At 37.0% G+C, this 17929-nt stretch overlaps 1 protein-coding gene and 1 long non-coding RNA gene across 8 annotated transcripts in view; one reads left to right on the forward strand and one right to left on the reverse strand.

The window, feature by feature from the left end:
* Positions 1 to 17929, forward strand: part of KCNIP4 (potassium voltage-gated channel interacting protein 4) — a 405894-nt gene that overhangs the window by 180418 nt on the left and 207547 nt on the right. The gene's annotated exons all lie outside the window — the stretch shown is intronic.
* Positions 6299 to 12866, reverse strand: LOC135413427 (uncharacterized). Its single transcript, XR_010430230.1, has 2 exons — positions 12680 to 12866; positions 6299 to 8288 (listed from the first exon to the last, which is right to left on the reverse strand). It is a non-coding gene; the product is annotated as an uncharacterized LOC135413427 (long non-coding RNA).

Genomic DNA, 17929 nt, shown 5'->3' on the forward strand with positions numbered 1-17929 from the left:
TAGAAGGGAGGAGGGACATCTTCAATCCATGTAAGCATGGCAGCAGCTCTTAAAAGCTGGTCAGGAATAGCAACGTGTACCAAAAGCCCTCTACTGTCATGAAGCCTCAGAACACAACACAGGACTTTATAGACTTCATGAAGCCATGGATAACTGAAAGAACAAGGACCCTCTTTATGTTTGTTGGAGCTCACACTGGTGTGTAGGTCCTGGGTCACAGATGCTGCTCCGAAGTCTCCCGTCTGACCTCACTGTAATTCCTGCATGGGGTGCAGGTTAAAAGAAGTGAGCTAGTGGCTGTGTGAGGCTTAGTTCCTGGCTGGGGTTAAACCATGATGACCACTAATAGTTAGTGATATAAATGACTTTTAGGTAGATAATCCCTGTTGTTTAATACTCCAGTATCTGAATAATTAATACCTTTTATAACATAGCTTACCTTACAGTAATTATATTGGTATTATACAGAGTATAATACCAATGCTACAAAAATTGTTTTTCTAGTACTCATACTATTTTGTTCTTTTAAAAGAACAAAATGTCATCTAAAAATTCAGTTTATTGGATTAGGTTTTCCTCTAAAACAGCATATAATCAAAATCGTTTTATTGTGAGTAGGGTTAATTTCTTTTTTTCAAAAACACTAAGAATGTTGTATTGCTCACATAACCAATCTTGTTTGTTCATTATAATTTGAAGGGAATAGATATCCTACAGATATGAACCTAGGAAAGTATTAGTCAAATAAATAAAAAATATGCTTTTGTTCAGATACCAGGTGTGTTAATAAAAGGTAATTATATTGAATGAAAATAACTAAAAGTTCCATTCAGCAGACGTGTGCATTTTTTTCCATCACTCTCAGTAACAAATGCCTTTTAAATATAGTGTAAAATTACTAGGCAGGTCTGAAATAACTAAGCAATTACTGAAGGCTGTGTTTAAAATTGCTTAGGAGAATGTCACAAAGAAAATGATTGCCATTATTTCAACAATGAATACAACACAGGGCTTAACATGAAAAATAAGCTCACATTTAACTATCAATTAGCAGCTTTTGATACTTCGACATTGTTTCAGCATTAATATATTGATTCATGTACCTGTCTAAATACACATGAAGAAAAATGGGAAGAAGCTCAAATTCTAAACTACTGCATTTGAATGAGAGTATTGCAGGGGAAGTTGACTCTTGTTTAACAGTCGACCTACTGGACTCCTTATTTATATGGCCTGAAAAAGCCTGAATATCTGGCTTATTGGCATGTGAATTTTTTTCCTGTATGTGGCCTACCAGAGATACTGCCATTCAGGGGAACAATATAGGAATAATTTAGGAATTAAAGTAAGGGAAATGGTACACTGTAGGTCTATTTTTTTTATTAGAAGTCAGATTATGAGTTCAAAAATATTACTTTTAAAAAGGAGCAGAGAGTCTTTATTTTGGCTTTTTGTACCAAATGTCTTTTGTAATGAATGACATTGGGCACAACTGAAGCTATGTGCTCAGTGCTGAAGGGGTCTTAAAATATATACACCTAGCATGTACCTCAACTCTCTCTCTTGAAACATTACTTTCAAGTTCAGGGAACCTCAGGTACTTCCTCCTGTAGCATCAGAGTAGGATTCAGTGCTGGGACATAGCAGAAAGGGTTAAAAGCTCCCACAGAGGATGCACACTCCCAGCTTGTTACTAAAGAGTTTCAACCATGAAAAAAATTGAGCTGTGACACAGAGGTAACTGAGGATAGATTGGTTTCTGGGCCATTTAGCACACGTTCTAATACCTGAAGCTAACAAGGGTGGTGGACCCTGGCACCAATGTCAGTGGCAGAACCCTGTGCAGGATAAGGTAAAATGGTTCTCCTTTCTTTTGGGTGAAATTGCCCAGTGGTAGCCTCAGCACACACCCTGTGATTTTAGCTGGCAGGAGGAAAACTGCCAAAACTTCCAGCTACATATGAAACACTCATTTTTTCTTTGATTAAATCATCCCCTATGCTCACTAGGTAGGGATTACAAACTGTTATGATAGTTCTTCTCAAATAATGCACACCATAACTAAATTTTAAAAAGATGATTCCCACTTTCAGCGAAACAGCCATGTATCCAATTTACTTGAACACCCTGCTGTGATTCAATGCTCACCCCTGTAGGCTCCCAGCTATTCAGTAGCTGCCTTAGTTGTTAGAAGCAGTAACTATAAAAGCCAGTGGAGCTAGTGGGAAAATAACAAACTTAAAAATTACGGAGTAGAGATGTATTTGTGACACACTGTCAACAGCAACTCACGACATGCTCCCTTTTCAAAATGTGACTTGCCCTATGATTTTCATCACAAGTAAACAATATCTTCAGGATTGAAAATAAAAGCATTCTGACTTGTCAACGGGAAATACCTAAAATCATCACAGCTTTATTGTGATAGAGAATTGTCTTCTTGATGCCTATGTCAAAAAGTTAATTACAGCAAGACCTAGATCTGTAAGAGCACTGGCATGCAAGTAAATTTGGGTCTAAAAATGTGCACGGGACAGTTATCAGGAAAGCATTTTAAATAGCTTTTGAAGTTTTTGTGTGTATGTGATTCAGTAGAGAGAAACAAGTTAGACAGTTAAGCCCACACAGTCTACCATAAATCTCACTAATAAAAGCTCCTCTTTTAAACTTTCTGACAAAGTAGGGCTTTGGATCTCTTCACAAGAGGGAAGATCTCATCAGAAGAACAATGGAAGGAATGAGGTTATAGGTCTGTTTTACTTTTTATATATTTCCCGTCATCACCTCAGACAACCTTTTTTGTCCATACATATACTCATTCTTCTGCTGTCTGAGAAAAGAAAAACTACATTTTCCATTTATCTACTTGGCTTTATAATACTGTAAAGTAGTATGTATATTTAGTGACGTATTTTCAGAGCCTGTATATCTCTTTTTGGTTTAATTGTATAAGTGAACAAATGTTTTTTGTCCAGATGCTTAGGATTTTTTCAAACTTTTTTTTCAGTGTTTAAATGATGGTTAACCATGTAGGAGACAAAAATAGACAAAGTAATTGCCATTGGTTCTCTTGTCTCGTTGTGTCATGCTGTGCTTTAGATGTATTTAGTCTGCACAGAACCAAAGAGGTAAAACCTAATTTAAGGTAAAACCTAATGAAAGGTAAGAACCTTGCAAGAAAGACTGCAGTTTAGGCTCAAGTCTACTGAAGGGGAAAATAAACAAGAACAAAAGAAAAAAAAGAAAAACAGTATGTCTGAGACCAAGTCTTCAGCAACTGTAAGGAAATTTTCTGATTTTCTGCCTAAACTTATTTATGGGCAGTTTGATCATTGGTGCTTCCTTCAGTTTAAATAGCTTATCTCTCTCCCATGTATTTATCATGTACATTCAACTATTGCAGAGTTAGTATCTTTACCCTTCATTTTACTATATATATAACAAGCAAGCCAACCTTTCCTGACCTCTCACAAAGGGGAAATCTGAAATGTCTGTCTCTTCATGGAAGAGAACAGGATTTCAAAGAAGAGTGAAGTCCTTTTCACTTATTCTGACACAGTTCAAGCTAATTTTGCTTGGACTTATATGGCCAGTGATGTACTTGTTTTTATATTATAACCTGGTAACTTCTCTTTTGTAGAATCATAGAATGGTTTGAGTTGGAAGGGACCTTTAAGACCATCTTGTTTCAGCCCCCCTGCAATGGGCAGGGATGCCACCCACTAGACCAGGTTACTCAGAGCCCCGTTCAACCTGGCCTTGAACGCTACCAGGGATGAAGCTTCCACAACTTCTGTGGGAAACCTGTTCCAGTACCTTACTACCTTCACAGTGAAGAATTTCTTCCTAATATCTAATGTAAACCTGCCCTCTTTCAGTTTGAAGTCATCACCCCTTATCCTATCCCTATCTGCTCGTGTAAAAGCCCCTCTCGGGCTTTCTTTGGAGGCCTCATTTAGGTATTGTGAGTTTGTTCTAAGGTCTCTCCAGAACCTTTTCCAGGCTGAACCACCTCAACTCTCTCAGCCTGTCTTCACAGGAGAGATGCTCCAGCACTCTGACCATCTTTGTGGACCTCCTCTGGACTCACACCTGTAGGTCCATGTCCTTCTTCTGTTGAGGACCTCAGAGCTGGATGCAGTACTCTAGATACTCTCACAATGGTGGAGTATCTCCCTCAACTTGCTGGCCATGCTGCTTTTGGTGCAACCCAGCACATGGTTGGCTTTCTGAGCTGCAGGTGCATATTGCTGGGTCATGTTGAGCTTCTCATTGACCACCATCTCCAGGTCCTTCTTAGCAGTGCTACTCTCAATGCATTCAGCTCCCTGCCTCTTTAGATATTGGGAGTTGCCCCAACCCAGGTGCACGACCTTGGACTTGGCCGTGTTGAACTACAAGAGGTTTGCACAGGCCCACCTCTTAAACCTGTCCAGGTCCCTCTGAATGACATCCCTTCCCTCCAGCATGTTGACTGCACCACACAGCTTGGTATCATCAGCAAATTGGCTGAGGGTGCACTCCATGTCACTGCCCATGTCACCAACAAAGATCTTAAATAATGCCAGTAATATCAAACCCAGAGGAATGCCATTCATCACTGGTCTCTTTGACATCAAGCTGTTGACCACAACCCTTTGATTGTGACCATCCAGATAATTCTTCATCCACTAACTGGTCCTCCCATCAAATCTGCGTCACTCCAACTTAGAGACAAGGATGTCATGTGGGATAGAGTCAAATGCTTTGCACAAGTCCAGGTGGATGATGTCAGTTGCTCTTCCCTTATCTACCAGTGCTGTAACTCCATTATAGAAGGCCACCAAATTTGTCAGGTACAGTTTGCCGTTAGTAAAGCCATGTTGGCTGTTACCAAACACCTTTTTATGTTCTGTGAACTTTTAGCATAGTTTTCAGGAAGATTCTTCACCAGCTTGGCAAGTGTTCCATGATATCTATACTTTCTTTTTGCCTGGGAATTACTGTCCTTGCACATTCTGTAATTCACATACTTCTAATATTTCTTCTTTCACTAAGCAATACTTTCACAGGGTTTCTCTAATGGGAAGTATAGGCAGAGCTTCTGAAACCTTCATCTTCAGAAATAGTATTGGAAACAAATTTAGAATTTTCTGAGAATCCAGTATTAATTAACTGATTTTCACTAAGAATTTGAAAAGGCCTCATAGGTCTGTCAACTTTATTGACCTCAGCTAAGAATCCTATGCAAGTAAAATGAAAAAAGAGGTTTGTCCCAAAGGAAATACCACTCAAATAATGCACTTTTCTTACTATAGTACTCATGGTGCTTATTATCATTTTACTCAGTATATTTTGATTTTAGTAATTAATTTAAAATGCTGACTTTTGTATTATTTCTGTGTATATGCTAGTCTTGCATATGCCATAGAACCCATAGGAGTGGCTCTGAAAAGATTTATTCTTTCATGGCTGTCAACCTGAAGATTCAACTTGCAAGATCTGAGTGCAACTTGCCTGCATTGCAAATTCATTAATAAATGCTGTAGGCTGCAGTCAAAACTTAAATGCTAGATACTTATGAGGTAATCAGGAACAGTTCATCCACAGAAAGCTATTAAAATACAGAGCTGCTTCCTACAATTAATTTGAACAAGTCGGAAAACAAAAATTAATTATCAGGTCTTCAAGAGTACAGCACTATCTTAACTATAGTGTTACTATAATATTTTCTACCCTCTAGGGAAAAGTCTCTCTTGCAGAAGAAGATTTGAGTGCTCTTTAAATCTATGGAATATAGCACACTGGGTTAGAAGTTTTCTTTCTACTTATACAAGTAAATTGGTAAGTTTACTTGTCATTATTTCTCCCATTCCACTTTTTCATTGATCCCCAGTAAGTTACAAGGTTGCTTCCAAAGTTCTTGGTATGAATTTCATGGTTTAAAACAATCCTCACCATCATAGAAGGGAAGTGAAACAGTTTTTTATTAATAAGAGCACTTCAGAGAAAAGAAAATCAGTTAATGGCTGAAATTCTGAGAGATCCTGCAAGAAAAAGAACTGCTATCTATGTTTTATGGACAAAGTTAGCTGAAATACCTATGGCAGAGAGAAGAGATTGAAAGTAGTGTTATAACCCTTTGGTTATCCATAGCTTCTTTGCCCTTTGTTCTTTACAGTGTTGGTCAGTTTAGTATGGTAAAAATAAAATTATCTCTCTGTAACTAAGAGAGGTCCAAACCAAAGTACTAGATCAGTATTGAGGGAGACCAAACCCACATATCCTTCTTCTCATAACACAAATGCCCATACAAGAGTTTTTCAATTATTATTTATTAAACCAATAAACCTTTAGTATCCCAGAGTTTCCTGGAGATTTGATGCGGCCTAGGAGTGCAGAAAGCAAAGAGTTCCAATAACTAAAGAAAGAGATGAAACAGAGTCAGAAATGATTGAGGGCTGAAGAAGAAAGGTGATTTGAAGCAGGGATGGATTCATTATCACCACTTTTCTCAGAAGAGTTTCCTTTCATACTCCCAAAACAGCAGGCACAGGCTGCTTTCTTGTTTAAACTGTTTTCAGTGGTGAGGAGGAGAGATAAGGCTTTGCCATCTTTTGAACTTCACTCACTGTATGTGAAAAAGAGTTTTATAATTACATTTTTGAGAAGAACGACCATATTAGAAACAGGATGCTTTTTCTCTACTGAGTTTGTTTCTATGGGAATTGTTAAATAAGTAATGGAAGAGAACAGTGTATCATCCTTCCTTTACATGGCACAGCACAAGACACATAGATGCGAAGAAACAGAATGCTGAGCTGAAGGGCTCTCTCTCCTTCCTTCAATTCAGATGGTAATAGGGAGCAGCAGGAGATGCAGCCCTGCATCATTTTTTTCTATCAGAGGCAGTGGTAACTACATCTATGGATAAAGTAAGAAGCAAGGCACTTGATTCCTTATTTCCTTCAACTCTTTGATCTAAGAGTGAGGAAAGGATCAGCTTTTCTCTCAGGTCGCTGCATTTCCAAATGCTGGTGCTAACAAGCACATGGAGAGCCCCGGCAGTGCCAGCAGCATGGGTAATTGCATGCTCTTGTGCTGAAGTGAAGTGAGTGAGCAGAAATACTGGAGAGGGAGGTGATTTCTTTGTGGTCGTGATCATCTTCTGTATAAATTCTGATATTTCAGCTGATCCACATATAACTCTGTTTTGTGAGTGTCTTAGCTAGCAAAAAATTCCTTTGATTTGAAGTCAGATTGGTTGTTGCTTTTTATAAGCGTACTCAGTGAGAGCTGGCACTACTCAGAACCACTGCAAATGTGCCAGATGCCACTGCTAGTCACTGTTGTCAAATAGAAGATGGAGCTGTCATATACATTTCAGTTTTCCTGGCCAGAGCTAAAGCAAGAAAAAGTAGTGATGTATTGACTTAAACTGCTGCTTGCAGCATGTGCTGAACATTTTAACAGCTGAGGTAATATCTGGCTTTCAGGAACAAAAGAACATTTCCGGGGCTCCCAGATAGTAGTGCCTTATGCTCTCTCTCTTTTGTGTTTTCTTTTTTTCCTTTCTTGTTTTTCTTTTTTTTCCCTTTCATGAAATGGTAACAGGTTCTATTTCTGTACTTTCCAGGCAGAACCTGCAATACGAGTCTCCACTCACATCAGAGTTATAAGCCGATGGCATCATTCTGGGCACATTTGTCACTGAGCACCCACAAAATACCGCTCTTTTTCTCTAGCCACCAAAACTCAAAATTTACATTGTGTTGCCTCTCAAGGGCTTCTCTTTGGGTTTTGGGCCTAGGAGATTTATCAAATGGAACAATTGAATTTGAAACTCACTCTTTGACTTGAAAGCAGACTAATATTTTTTTCTATTGAAAACAGTATGAAATTAGGTCATTATCACTTTCAAAAATAAATAATTTCCTATTCCATATTTGATTATTGGCACATTTCAGTGTTTAGGCTGCTCTAAAATTTTCATTAAAATAAAGAAATCTTTCTAACCACATCTAACCACTAATAGTACAATGAATCCAACTACTAGATTTCTGCTTTACTAATATTTACCTACCTACTTTATCGTGCACGAGAGGTCAAATTTGTTTGATATAGAAAGGTTTGAAGAGATGGGAAGAAATCAGATTAGCCTTAAAGTTCGGTGTTGAGATTGTCCAAAACACAATCAACAATGTCCATGAAGGCTTCCTGTCATATTGTCACATTGCTGGCATGTTTTCTCCAGATTTCAAAGTAGAACTTACCTTAGGAGCCTTACTTTCTTTTTCACTTGCATGTAACTATCAGAGAAGAAAAAATTTGTTATTATTACAACACCATTTTGGTGCAAAACCCCTATTATCATGGTCTCTCCTCGACTGGGAAAAAGAGGAGTGCTGTCAGTATACAAGTCAAGGAGTCTGGTCAAAGTACAGCCTGAAAAGCCTGAGAAATGATGCCCCCACCTTCTATCCCGAGTAGGGAACAACAGCATTTAATGTATGCACTTTAGTTTGTTTTTACCTAATGCAGTGATTTCCAATGCCTAGCCAAATTCCCAGGACAAGGGTATGGATATATGGGGAAAATTAGAAGGTACTTACAAAGGTATCCTGAATGGTCACTGAAGAACAGAGATCCAGAAAGAAAAGACATTTTTGAAGCCTGTCCTCATTTTTTCCCCCTCTTTTTCCCCCCATTTATGTATGGGAGATATAACATTAAGGCTTAAGTTTTACTGGGAGGCAAGATGAGATAATCCTGTAAGTACTACAAGGACTCTGTTCAGAAGGGACTAGATCATTGTAGATTGCTATTAAGAACAATAGCTGACATTATTAATTATGTGTGGGAAATGTGGTGACAGCACTGTTCAATAAGTTCAGGGTTAAGTTTTGAGAGCACCTTAGTTTTGAGAAGTCCTTGAGAAGTGAGACCACTGCTTTTCAGAGCCTCATCCAAAGAAAAATTATCAAAATATTCAAATTTCACCCATGCCTCTCTGCTAGTTTTCAGGACTTAACACAGCACATGTCCCAAAGCATATAATGCAAAATAGTTGCAACAAATTAATTAGCAGCAAGCAGCTCTAACTGAAGTTAAATTAATTTTTATTACTTCCTTGTGAGTAATTTTTTAGCCCTTGGCTAAATAAAAAAAAAAATCTCACAAATGTTCAGTTGGAAAAGATTTCTTTGTCATGTAGAAAGCAAGCAGCTTTTCTGGCAAGAAATCTGAAAAATGGACTTTACTAATGATCTGCTATTCTCTTCAACAGTAGGACTTAGATTGAAGTCTACGTAATGATTAGCTACTTTTAGGACATGGCAGCTAGTAACTTACTTGCAGGGATATCCTTTAGCTTACATATTATTGCAACAAATTTTATTCATTTTCATACATACATACTTTTCAGCAACAAATCTAATTTAAAAGTCAGAGTTTATATAAAAAATTAACAGCAAGCAAAGGTTCCTTGCTGTGACTGATTGCATTATTTACAGTACTGCTTCAGGTATAACCAGGATTATTTGTCTTTCTGACATTACCACAATGATATGAGATACAGTATGCTAATATGCTTATCTTGGGTTATAAGGTGTTATTAGTCCTTGGTTTCTTTCAGTATCTTAATTAGTGACTGTTGTTTAAAGTCATCTGTCTTTGCTCACATTTATGCAAATATTCCAAATTATTAATAATAGCATCAATAGGGTCATGTTTATCTATTTTTTTCAAGAAAATATTTTTCTAAAAGACTCATTTTACCATTCTTGTTCATATGGAGCAGAAAATCATTCTGTTAATAAATCTAGATGTTTTGAGGAGCAAAGAATTACTGCTTGTAAATTTAAATTATACATATGTACTGTATCAATAATACATAAATGAACACCTCCATCAATTGTACATCAGTATTTTCACAGAATACTTTGAAGTGGCACACAAAATAAGAAGCTCTGACAGAATGGCCAGCATGCAGCTAAGTGATTATATATTTATATTTTTTAAATCAGAAGTGCTTCTATTTGCATTGAATGAAAAAGGAATATCAGAGAAAACAGAAGGAAAAAAATATAATTTTTTAAAATATATATTTTCTAAAGGCTGACTGGTAATTTCCTTTCAGATATGTTTGTGTTCATTGATGATCCATGAGGGACTTGAAAGAAATCAGAAATCCCTTCCCCTCTCCTGGAGGAGGTACCTGAGTGGAGGGCAGGAGGGAGCAGACAATGCTGAGCAGATCCAGTTGTTTATTCCCTGTGACCTGTGTTGTTTATTGACCTGTGAACAGCAGGACATGTGTCTGTTTTCCTCCTTTCTCCCTTCCTTCACTTGCTTCCCTTTAAAACTTTGACAGTGACACTGAGAAAAATTAACTAAAATTTTGTGAAGGAAGGTGATGTGTGATCAAAGCATCCGCTCAGCATAATTCAGCATACTCTGATGAGGAGTTAGAGGGGTGCATTTTGTTCCACCTCATGCCATGGTATTTCCCAGGAGACGGCCCTTTTATGACTGTCTAGATTCTACAGATTCCCCAATGGATGTGACTCTCTGAAGTATAAACCTAGTGTTTATAAATATGGTGAAAGCACCTCTGTCCTTGCTGATCTTACTAATGAGCTAGATGCTTATTTTGCAATGCAGTTATGTCAGCTTAATAGTAAGGGCCTAAGAGGCTTTGCAAGACTGAAAAAAAAACCCTAAACTTTTTAATGAGCTTTGAAAATGAATTCTTACTGGTGCCAAAACAATATGTGGAAGGACCAAGAGAAAAGCAATTTGACGTAATTCTACTCATGTATGAACTAAGGGCATATTGCATTTGAACACACTTAAAATTAGTAACAAAGCTGATAAGCTGATTTTATAGAATCGTTTGACTGCTTTTTGGCAAGGTGTTCTCTGATTATTTTTCTTTTTGGACTTGGTTGCCTTTTTTTTTTCCATTTGTTTTTAAACTATCATAAGTTTAAGAATTATTTTCATTACAAAGTACATGCAACATGTCTTGAATAAGATAGCTGCAAGTGATCCATTCTTATGAATGTCTTTGGCATGTCTAATTCCCGTGCTTCCCAATAGCATGGAAGCAAAAGGGAATCTTTTCTTCAGTGTTAAGATGAGCCCTGTTCATAGCTGAAGGAGACTTCTTTTGTAGAAGAACAAGAGAATAACATTGATACAGCAACAATTCTATGCCTTTCTTTGGAACTTCTGACAAAAATCCATGCTGCAGTTTTATCTGTCCTTTTGTAAAAAACTATTTTTAATTTTTAAAGTATATAATCCCTCAATTGTCAATATTTTTACTGTTTTCAGACAAGTAAAATATAGAAATAGTAAAAATGAGCTTTATTTCTGCTTCTGAATCAATTTACCTCTTTGTATGTAAAAGCTCTCTACTGTCATGTAAAAGAGCAGATTAGCAAATGAAAGACAGGAGTTGAAATAATATTTCTGTTCTGATTTTTCAGAATGTATTCTGTCAGGAAAACCATGTGAAAACTGCAGTTTGCTAGCCTACATGTAATGAGAAGTACATCAGTATACATGTAAAAAATGTTCGAATGCTAAAAGAAAATTGCCTTTCTTTAGAAAAAACTTTAAACTAATGAAGTGAAATTTCAGTAATTTGTGACTGATTACAGCTTTAGAAATCTACAATGTCTTGTCCAAAGACCTTTCAATCCATATATTAAATTCTATAAAGTTAATGTGAATAAACAGTACTTCAAAATTAGTTGCTAATCAGTATCTGTAACCTGCAAAATACTGAGTTAATTCCCTGTGCATAGACATGATGGAGGTGTGTGTCTTCAGGACATATGAAATAATACAGAAACCTGAGTTTGTATACAAAAGTTGGCTTGGAAGCCTAGGAGAAATTCTGTAAGTATAGCAAGCGTTACTGGGGCAAGGCAGACTAAGTGCAGAGCATTCAGAATAAGGAGAAACATAATAAAGGTTAAGCAAAAAGAGAAGTAAAATTATGAAGAGTGCTGACACTGAGGAATTGCCTTACTTCTTTAAGGCATTATCATCTGTAGGCACTGAGGGCACTCTAAGTGGAAAGTTTTCTGTTGAGTTTCCATGCCACAGTATGATATGTCTTCTGCCGGTGCAGATCTGACCACCCAAGAATTTTATTTTCATTTTTCTCCTTCCACAAAATATCCCTTCCCCATTTGTCTCTATATATTTTGCCTTTTTATTTGTTTATGGGGTTTTTCATTTCGGTTTGGTTGGTTGGTTTTTGTTGTTGTAATGCAGACACTCCAACAACAAATTGCTTGTACAACATAAGCAATTCCTGTTCATTGTTTGTCTGTATTAATTGGGCATCCTGCATGAATAGAGCTGTGTCCCAGAGAAATTCATTATTAAAAATTCTGTGTTTGCAGTGGTCATATATCATTATTTAAACACATTGAGCATGCCTTCCTGTTCAAAGCAAAAAAGAAGAGCTACTGCAATATAGATGAGGCAATTACTAAATGTCTCTCACTTGAGAGTGACTCTGCAGGTATACTAGCCCTTTGGAACAATTCCCTTTTTAGCTACAAGCATATTTGATCATATTTGGCATAGATTTTGCTTGCTTTTAGTAGGAACAGGTTGCTGCTAAGAAAAGCAAAGGGCAGTTTGATCAAAACCTCTAATCTTATTTTACTGTAGGTTATACCTTTGTCACGTTGTTTCATTCCAAAGCTCCAGCATGCATTTCAGATGGAAACAGCCCTGCCCATGACCAGTATTAGTCCTCTGTGCACATGTATCATTTATCATTTTATTGGAAGCAGCTGAGAATGCTCTAAAAATAGATGTGTGGAATGATAGACAGTTCATGATTTGTTGGCATGGAATCAAGACGTGACAGAAGGGACCAGATGAGCCAATTGCATCCTCACTGCTGAGGTTACCATGGAAGCTTTAACTCTTCACACTCCCTTCGTCTCTTGCTCATGTAACTTGTGCAGTACACTTTAATTGTTATGGATGAAATGTATTTCATAGTGTAAAATCTACCTGCCCACGTTAACTGAAGCTGTCAGACATGATTTAGGGAGCTATGTATATATCCATAAATTCTCATGGGAGAATGGAGGTACCTCTGCCAAGGTCTTGATGCAACAAAGCAGTAGAAATGCAAATTTGAAATGTAAATAAATGCTCATTTGTGTAAACGTAAATGTATTTACATGATGAGAATGTAAGGAAAACATCCTCAGTGAGGAAAGAAAAAGGACGGAAAAATGAAAGACAGGTAATATAAGGAAAAGTGAAATCTCTTACCTAAGTCTCTTCAGCTGGTTTCTTTGTGGTCTGCAAGTGCTCTGTTTCTTACCCACCCTTCAGTTCAGCCAGTCCTCAGAGTATCCTTTTCTGTCATTTCAATGTATTTTCCTCCTTCAGCTACATACAATATTTAATTTAAATACCTCCTTGTTTAATGCAGGTATCCCACAGCTTTCTCCACAAACCACTTCTCAGTTTCTTCCCCATACAAACATTGCATTCTCTCTTTTCATATTCACAGACAGTGTGTGGAGAAAATAATGGCTTTTAAGACTTAAAATATTGTGCTTTCCCAGTTGTTGATACCCAGAGTGGATGTAGCTATAGGAACCATTTTCCTTTACAACTTTATATTTTTTTAAGTAAGTAACAGAGAAGTCTGACAAGAACTGTGGTGAGCCTGCCATCTTTCCAATTCTTTTATTCCATTAAACCTAGAAAAAAGATTTTTTTTTAAAAAAAGGCATATCAACAGGTAGGTAAATGGCAGTATTTAGTGTCTCATTTCTGGGAAAATAATTTTCCTCCTTTTCTCAGTACTTAAGCACCAAAGAAATATTCCTTTTCTCTTTACTTCTATTGACTTCAACTCAAATAAAAGAGATAAAACTTTCAGTCAGATTCCATTTGACCTTTCTGATAGTACACAGATAAATCCATCACAGCCTCTCTCTCTCTGCCTTGGAATTTTCTTCTGCCATAATCCAACATTTTTCTTTCTCTCACAAACACTACAGGTTTTCAAATAAATGCCTGGGGTGGGAAAAGCAAATGTATCTCATTTTTCTTTAGCTTCAGTCTCAAAAATACATGCTTCACTTTGATTTGTAGCTAATAATTAAATATGCATTCTGTTTTGCATGGTTTACATTTGTAGTGGTTATATCTGTTCCTCATGGCAAGCAGTCCCATAATTTTAACTGAAGTATGACAACCAGATCTAGGTAGAATGGTCTTGTCTTTCTGAGTTGAATGTGTTGTCATGACTTAAGGGGCCTATCTTTACCTGAATACAGTTTCAGAAATCTGAGATTTATTTGGAGCTCCTGGACTTTGTGGAGTACAGAGACAATCTGAGAGTTTTAGCATGTATACAGAAATTTGGTGGAGTCTCCTAAACATCAGGCAGCTCATTTAAAGTTGTAGCTTCAGGCAAGCTGAAATCTGGGTACCAGACACACTAGTCTTTTGGCAGCTGGTCCTCACTAGGCCACATGTGATTGTGCAGTCAGAAGTTCTGTGCAAAAGTCCAAGGGATTTTCCTTGACATGGAATTTACTGCACCTCTGCAGAGTAAAAGCAATACAGACTGGGCAGGTGTCCCAGCCCACTGCTCTCACTGTATAGGTAGTGATGGGTCAGTTTTAGGGAATGACAAAAGCCAGAAGTTTTTGTATTAGTTGAATACATTTTATGGGTTTGTATTGTGCATTAGCCAGAAGGTGTTCCAATAGCATGTGTGGTTCAGATAAAAACTCATCATCACTCTAGGCTGTGCACATGAACTCAGAAGTTTATCACCCTGTAATTTCTAAGTGCTTCCAGGCTTTCCTTTCTCCCATTCAGCATTAGTAGAGAGCTATATACTGAGGTTTGGATTTGATGTTATTATCAAGTCAGAAATTGTGTTATAAAAATGTCTGTTCTTTATACCCAGAATATAAAAATTAAAGTTTGTCAACTCCAATGCTTTTTCTAGCCCAACTAATACAGTGCAAAATGAGCAGAAACAATCAATAACAATCAGGCAGTTAATTCAGCTCCTTCATTCTGGTATGTCTTCCACTTGTTCCTCACAATGCTTAGATCAAAATTTGATATTTCTTTGGGATAAGGTTGGAACTAAGGTAGTGCTAAGTTCTCTCATTCCTGATTATTTTTAGCTACAGGATTACCGGAAGCCATTATGTCGTGTAGCATCATTTGCCATTTTATCCAGAACATTTTTCACACTTTTGAAAGAGTTTGTGAGCTTCAGCTGTTGATCAAGTCGTTATAGTTGACACTCCTTATGAAGAAACTCTTTAAGATGGAAATTTCAAAGAATTTTGGAGACTCTTTAATTTTGACCCCATAGTCAGATGTTATTTTATAAAGTAAAAATCTGCTTCTGCTTTTTCCAAAGTACATTTTTTTCACAGTAAGAGCTGTACTCTGCCTTCTCTTTTTCAGTTGTTCACAGCAGCATAACATACTTAAAGCAATTACAGTAATTGCAACAAAAAAATTAGAGAGTTGTAGATACTTTGAGCTTTATTAGAGCAGACAGACTGAATACTAGGATGGACAACAGGATATGCAGATTATACTTTTAGCTCTATATCTGTGTTATGAAAAGGAGCTTTTTACCTGTTAGTTTGTTTCCCTGTCTAAATGTGAGCAGCAAATATTCCTGCAAAACACTTTTGAGAAATACTTTGAGATTTTGGGGAAGGTGTCAAGTCCTGTATGCTATTGGTTACAATATGGGAAGAGCACATATATACAGAAATGAAGCAGTTCCCAGAATACAATAATACACTGATAAAGTTGAATTCATTGTAGAAATTGAATTTTTCTTTGCATAGAATCCAACTCACAGACAAGAATATTTACCAAGTAAAGTGCTACTTGTCAATATTCCTCTCAAGGTAAAATACCAGATCTCATTATCTGTTCAATAAACCACAGTAACAATAAGGTCTGTTGCTTTTCACAGTGCTATTATTGCTGTTATCCTGATCACATAAAGTGAGATTAACTATGTTCACAGGCTTTTGATAAGGATGCAATAGGATGTACAAATAAGGTTTTTTCTTAAATTGAAAATAAAGGACCAAAGAAAAGAAACATAATTGAAAAGCCGTGACTCATTTCTGTAAAAAACTGAGATGCATGCCTATTCATGTACCTTCTATTTTTAAAAATGTAATGACAGTCTAAGGCACTCCATCAGTCTGTGTTAAAACAGGCAGAAATAAATAGTGAGCTGAATTTTGTTTGTGAATGTCCTTTATTTGGTGTTATCTGCCACATTAAAACAGCCCAGACTAAATAAGGCACTTGTCTTCAATCAGAGTTGTTTTTTGGGGGAGTTGGGGGATGGAGAGGTGGGATGCTTGTGATTTCTTTTTTAAAGAACTGAATTATACTTTAGTAATATAAACTTTTTATTTGACTACAGTTATCCAGAATACAAAGTGTCTGTTTTCAGAGTAACTAAAGGCCTTTTCTTCAAAGCAAATTTCTTGCTTATCTGTTTCTGCAGAAAAAAATAATTATGGCAAGCAGGCTTCCACTGGGGTCTGTGCTGCCCCATGCAGGTGTACCAGCTGGGAATCCACTCTATCCCCTCATCACACAAGCTGGGACAGAAGGCTTGAAGTCATAGCTGTCCCCTGTCTAAGTTAAGACAATGTCTAAAAAACTAGTTAGTAAGTAGACACAACTGTCCTTTGCATCAGTTAATAACTAGTTGCACACGAAATATGTAGCAATTGTAGTAAGACTAATCAGTTGCCCACCTCCAGGCTCCAGCATTACAAATGCTCCACAGAGAACATTTCCATGTTGCCATATGCTCTCCAAAAGCACAGCCAACAGGCTTCAAGGCCATAACACAGCTGTAGAGGGAAAATACAGAATACCTCATTCTGTCTTTACCCTTTCCCTTTCAGTTAGTAAAGTCAGCATAAATCTTGAGGCTAAAACTGTAAGCATCAAATTCAAAAAGAAAGAAGTCATGCTTTGCAGTTTTTAGCTGACCCTAGTCACCTTCCTGATGCTGGTATACTCATATTAAATACTCTAATACTGAACAAATGTCATGTATAATTTTAAACTAGTAAAATTTTACCCCCATTTTGTACTTTTGTAAAGGACTGTGTATTACAGACCAATAGCAAATAAGTCCAGTACTTCTGGGACCACTGATTTATGTAGGTCTTGTTGCTCACAGGTTGTGTTACAGACTTCATGGGGTTTTGCTTTTTTTGCTTGTTAGTTTTTAGCTGAGCGCCTTCAATTAGGAAAGGAGAGACATTATCTCACATATTAATCCTCTGATCTCTATGAAATCTCATGCTTTCTTATTCTTTCTCTTGCTCAAAATGGGACTGTGTCTACATTAAGGCAGAAGCAAAAGTGTGTCCAGATGAGTCTTAGCCCAATTTATTAGGACATCTTTCCTCTTTTTTAACAAGACACAGCCAAACCTTAGCAAACCATTTTATTTTCTGCACACAGATGTACTGGAAATCCATCTGTTTTTTTTGACACTGTAACAGATGCCATCCTGCTTTCCAGTGTCCATTTGAATTCTGCTCATGAATGACCTATGCTTCATTTGTACTTGATTTTCATTTAATTTATCCTGAACCTTCTAATAAAGCTCTCTAGTGTTCAGTAAATTACATGGAATTGAAAGCCAGCCACATAAACTGTTAACATGTGATGAGACAGTTATTTAGGACTCATCTCTGCTGAGAGATCAACACATTCAAGAGTAGAATAATTCATATGTTGAATATTTGGCAGCAGCTCCCTCAGTACAAAGCAATTTCTCTGCTGGGATAACAGATTTCTCCAAAAGAGTTCATGAGGTCACAAATATGTATTTCCAATCAAAATTCTCTGAAATGGATCTTGGCTTAAACAT

The sequence above is a fragment of the Pseudopipra pipra genome, chromosome 4 (genome assembly GCF_036250125.1).
Source record: "Pseudopipra pipra isolate bDixPip1 chromosome 4, bDixPip1.hap1, whole genome shotgun sequence".
NCBI lineage: Eukaryota > Metazoa > Chordata > Aves > Passeriformes > Pipridae > Pseudopipra > Pseudopipra pipra.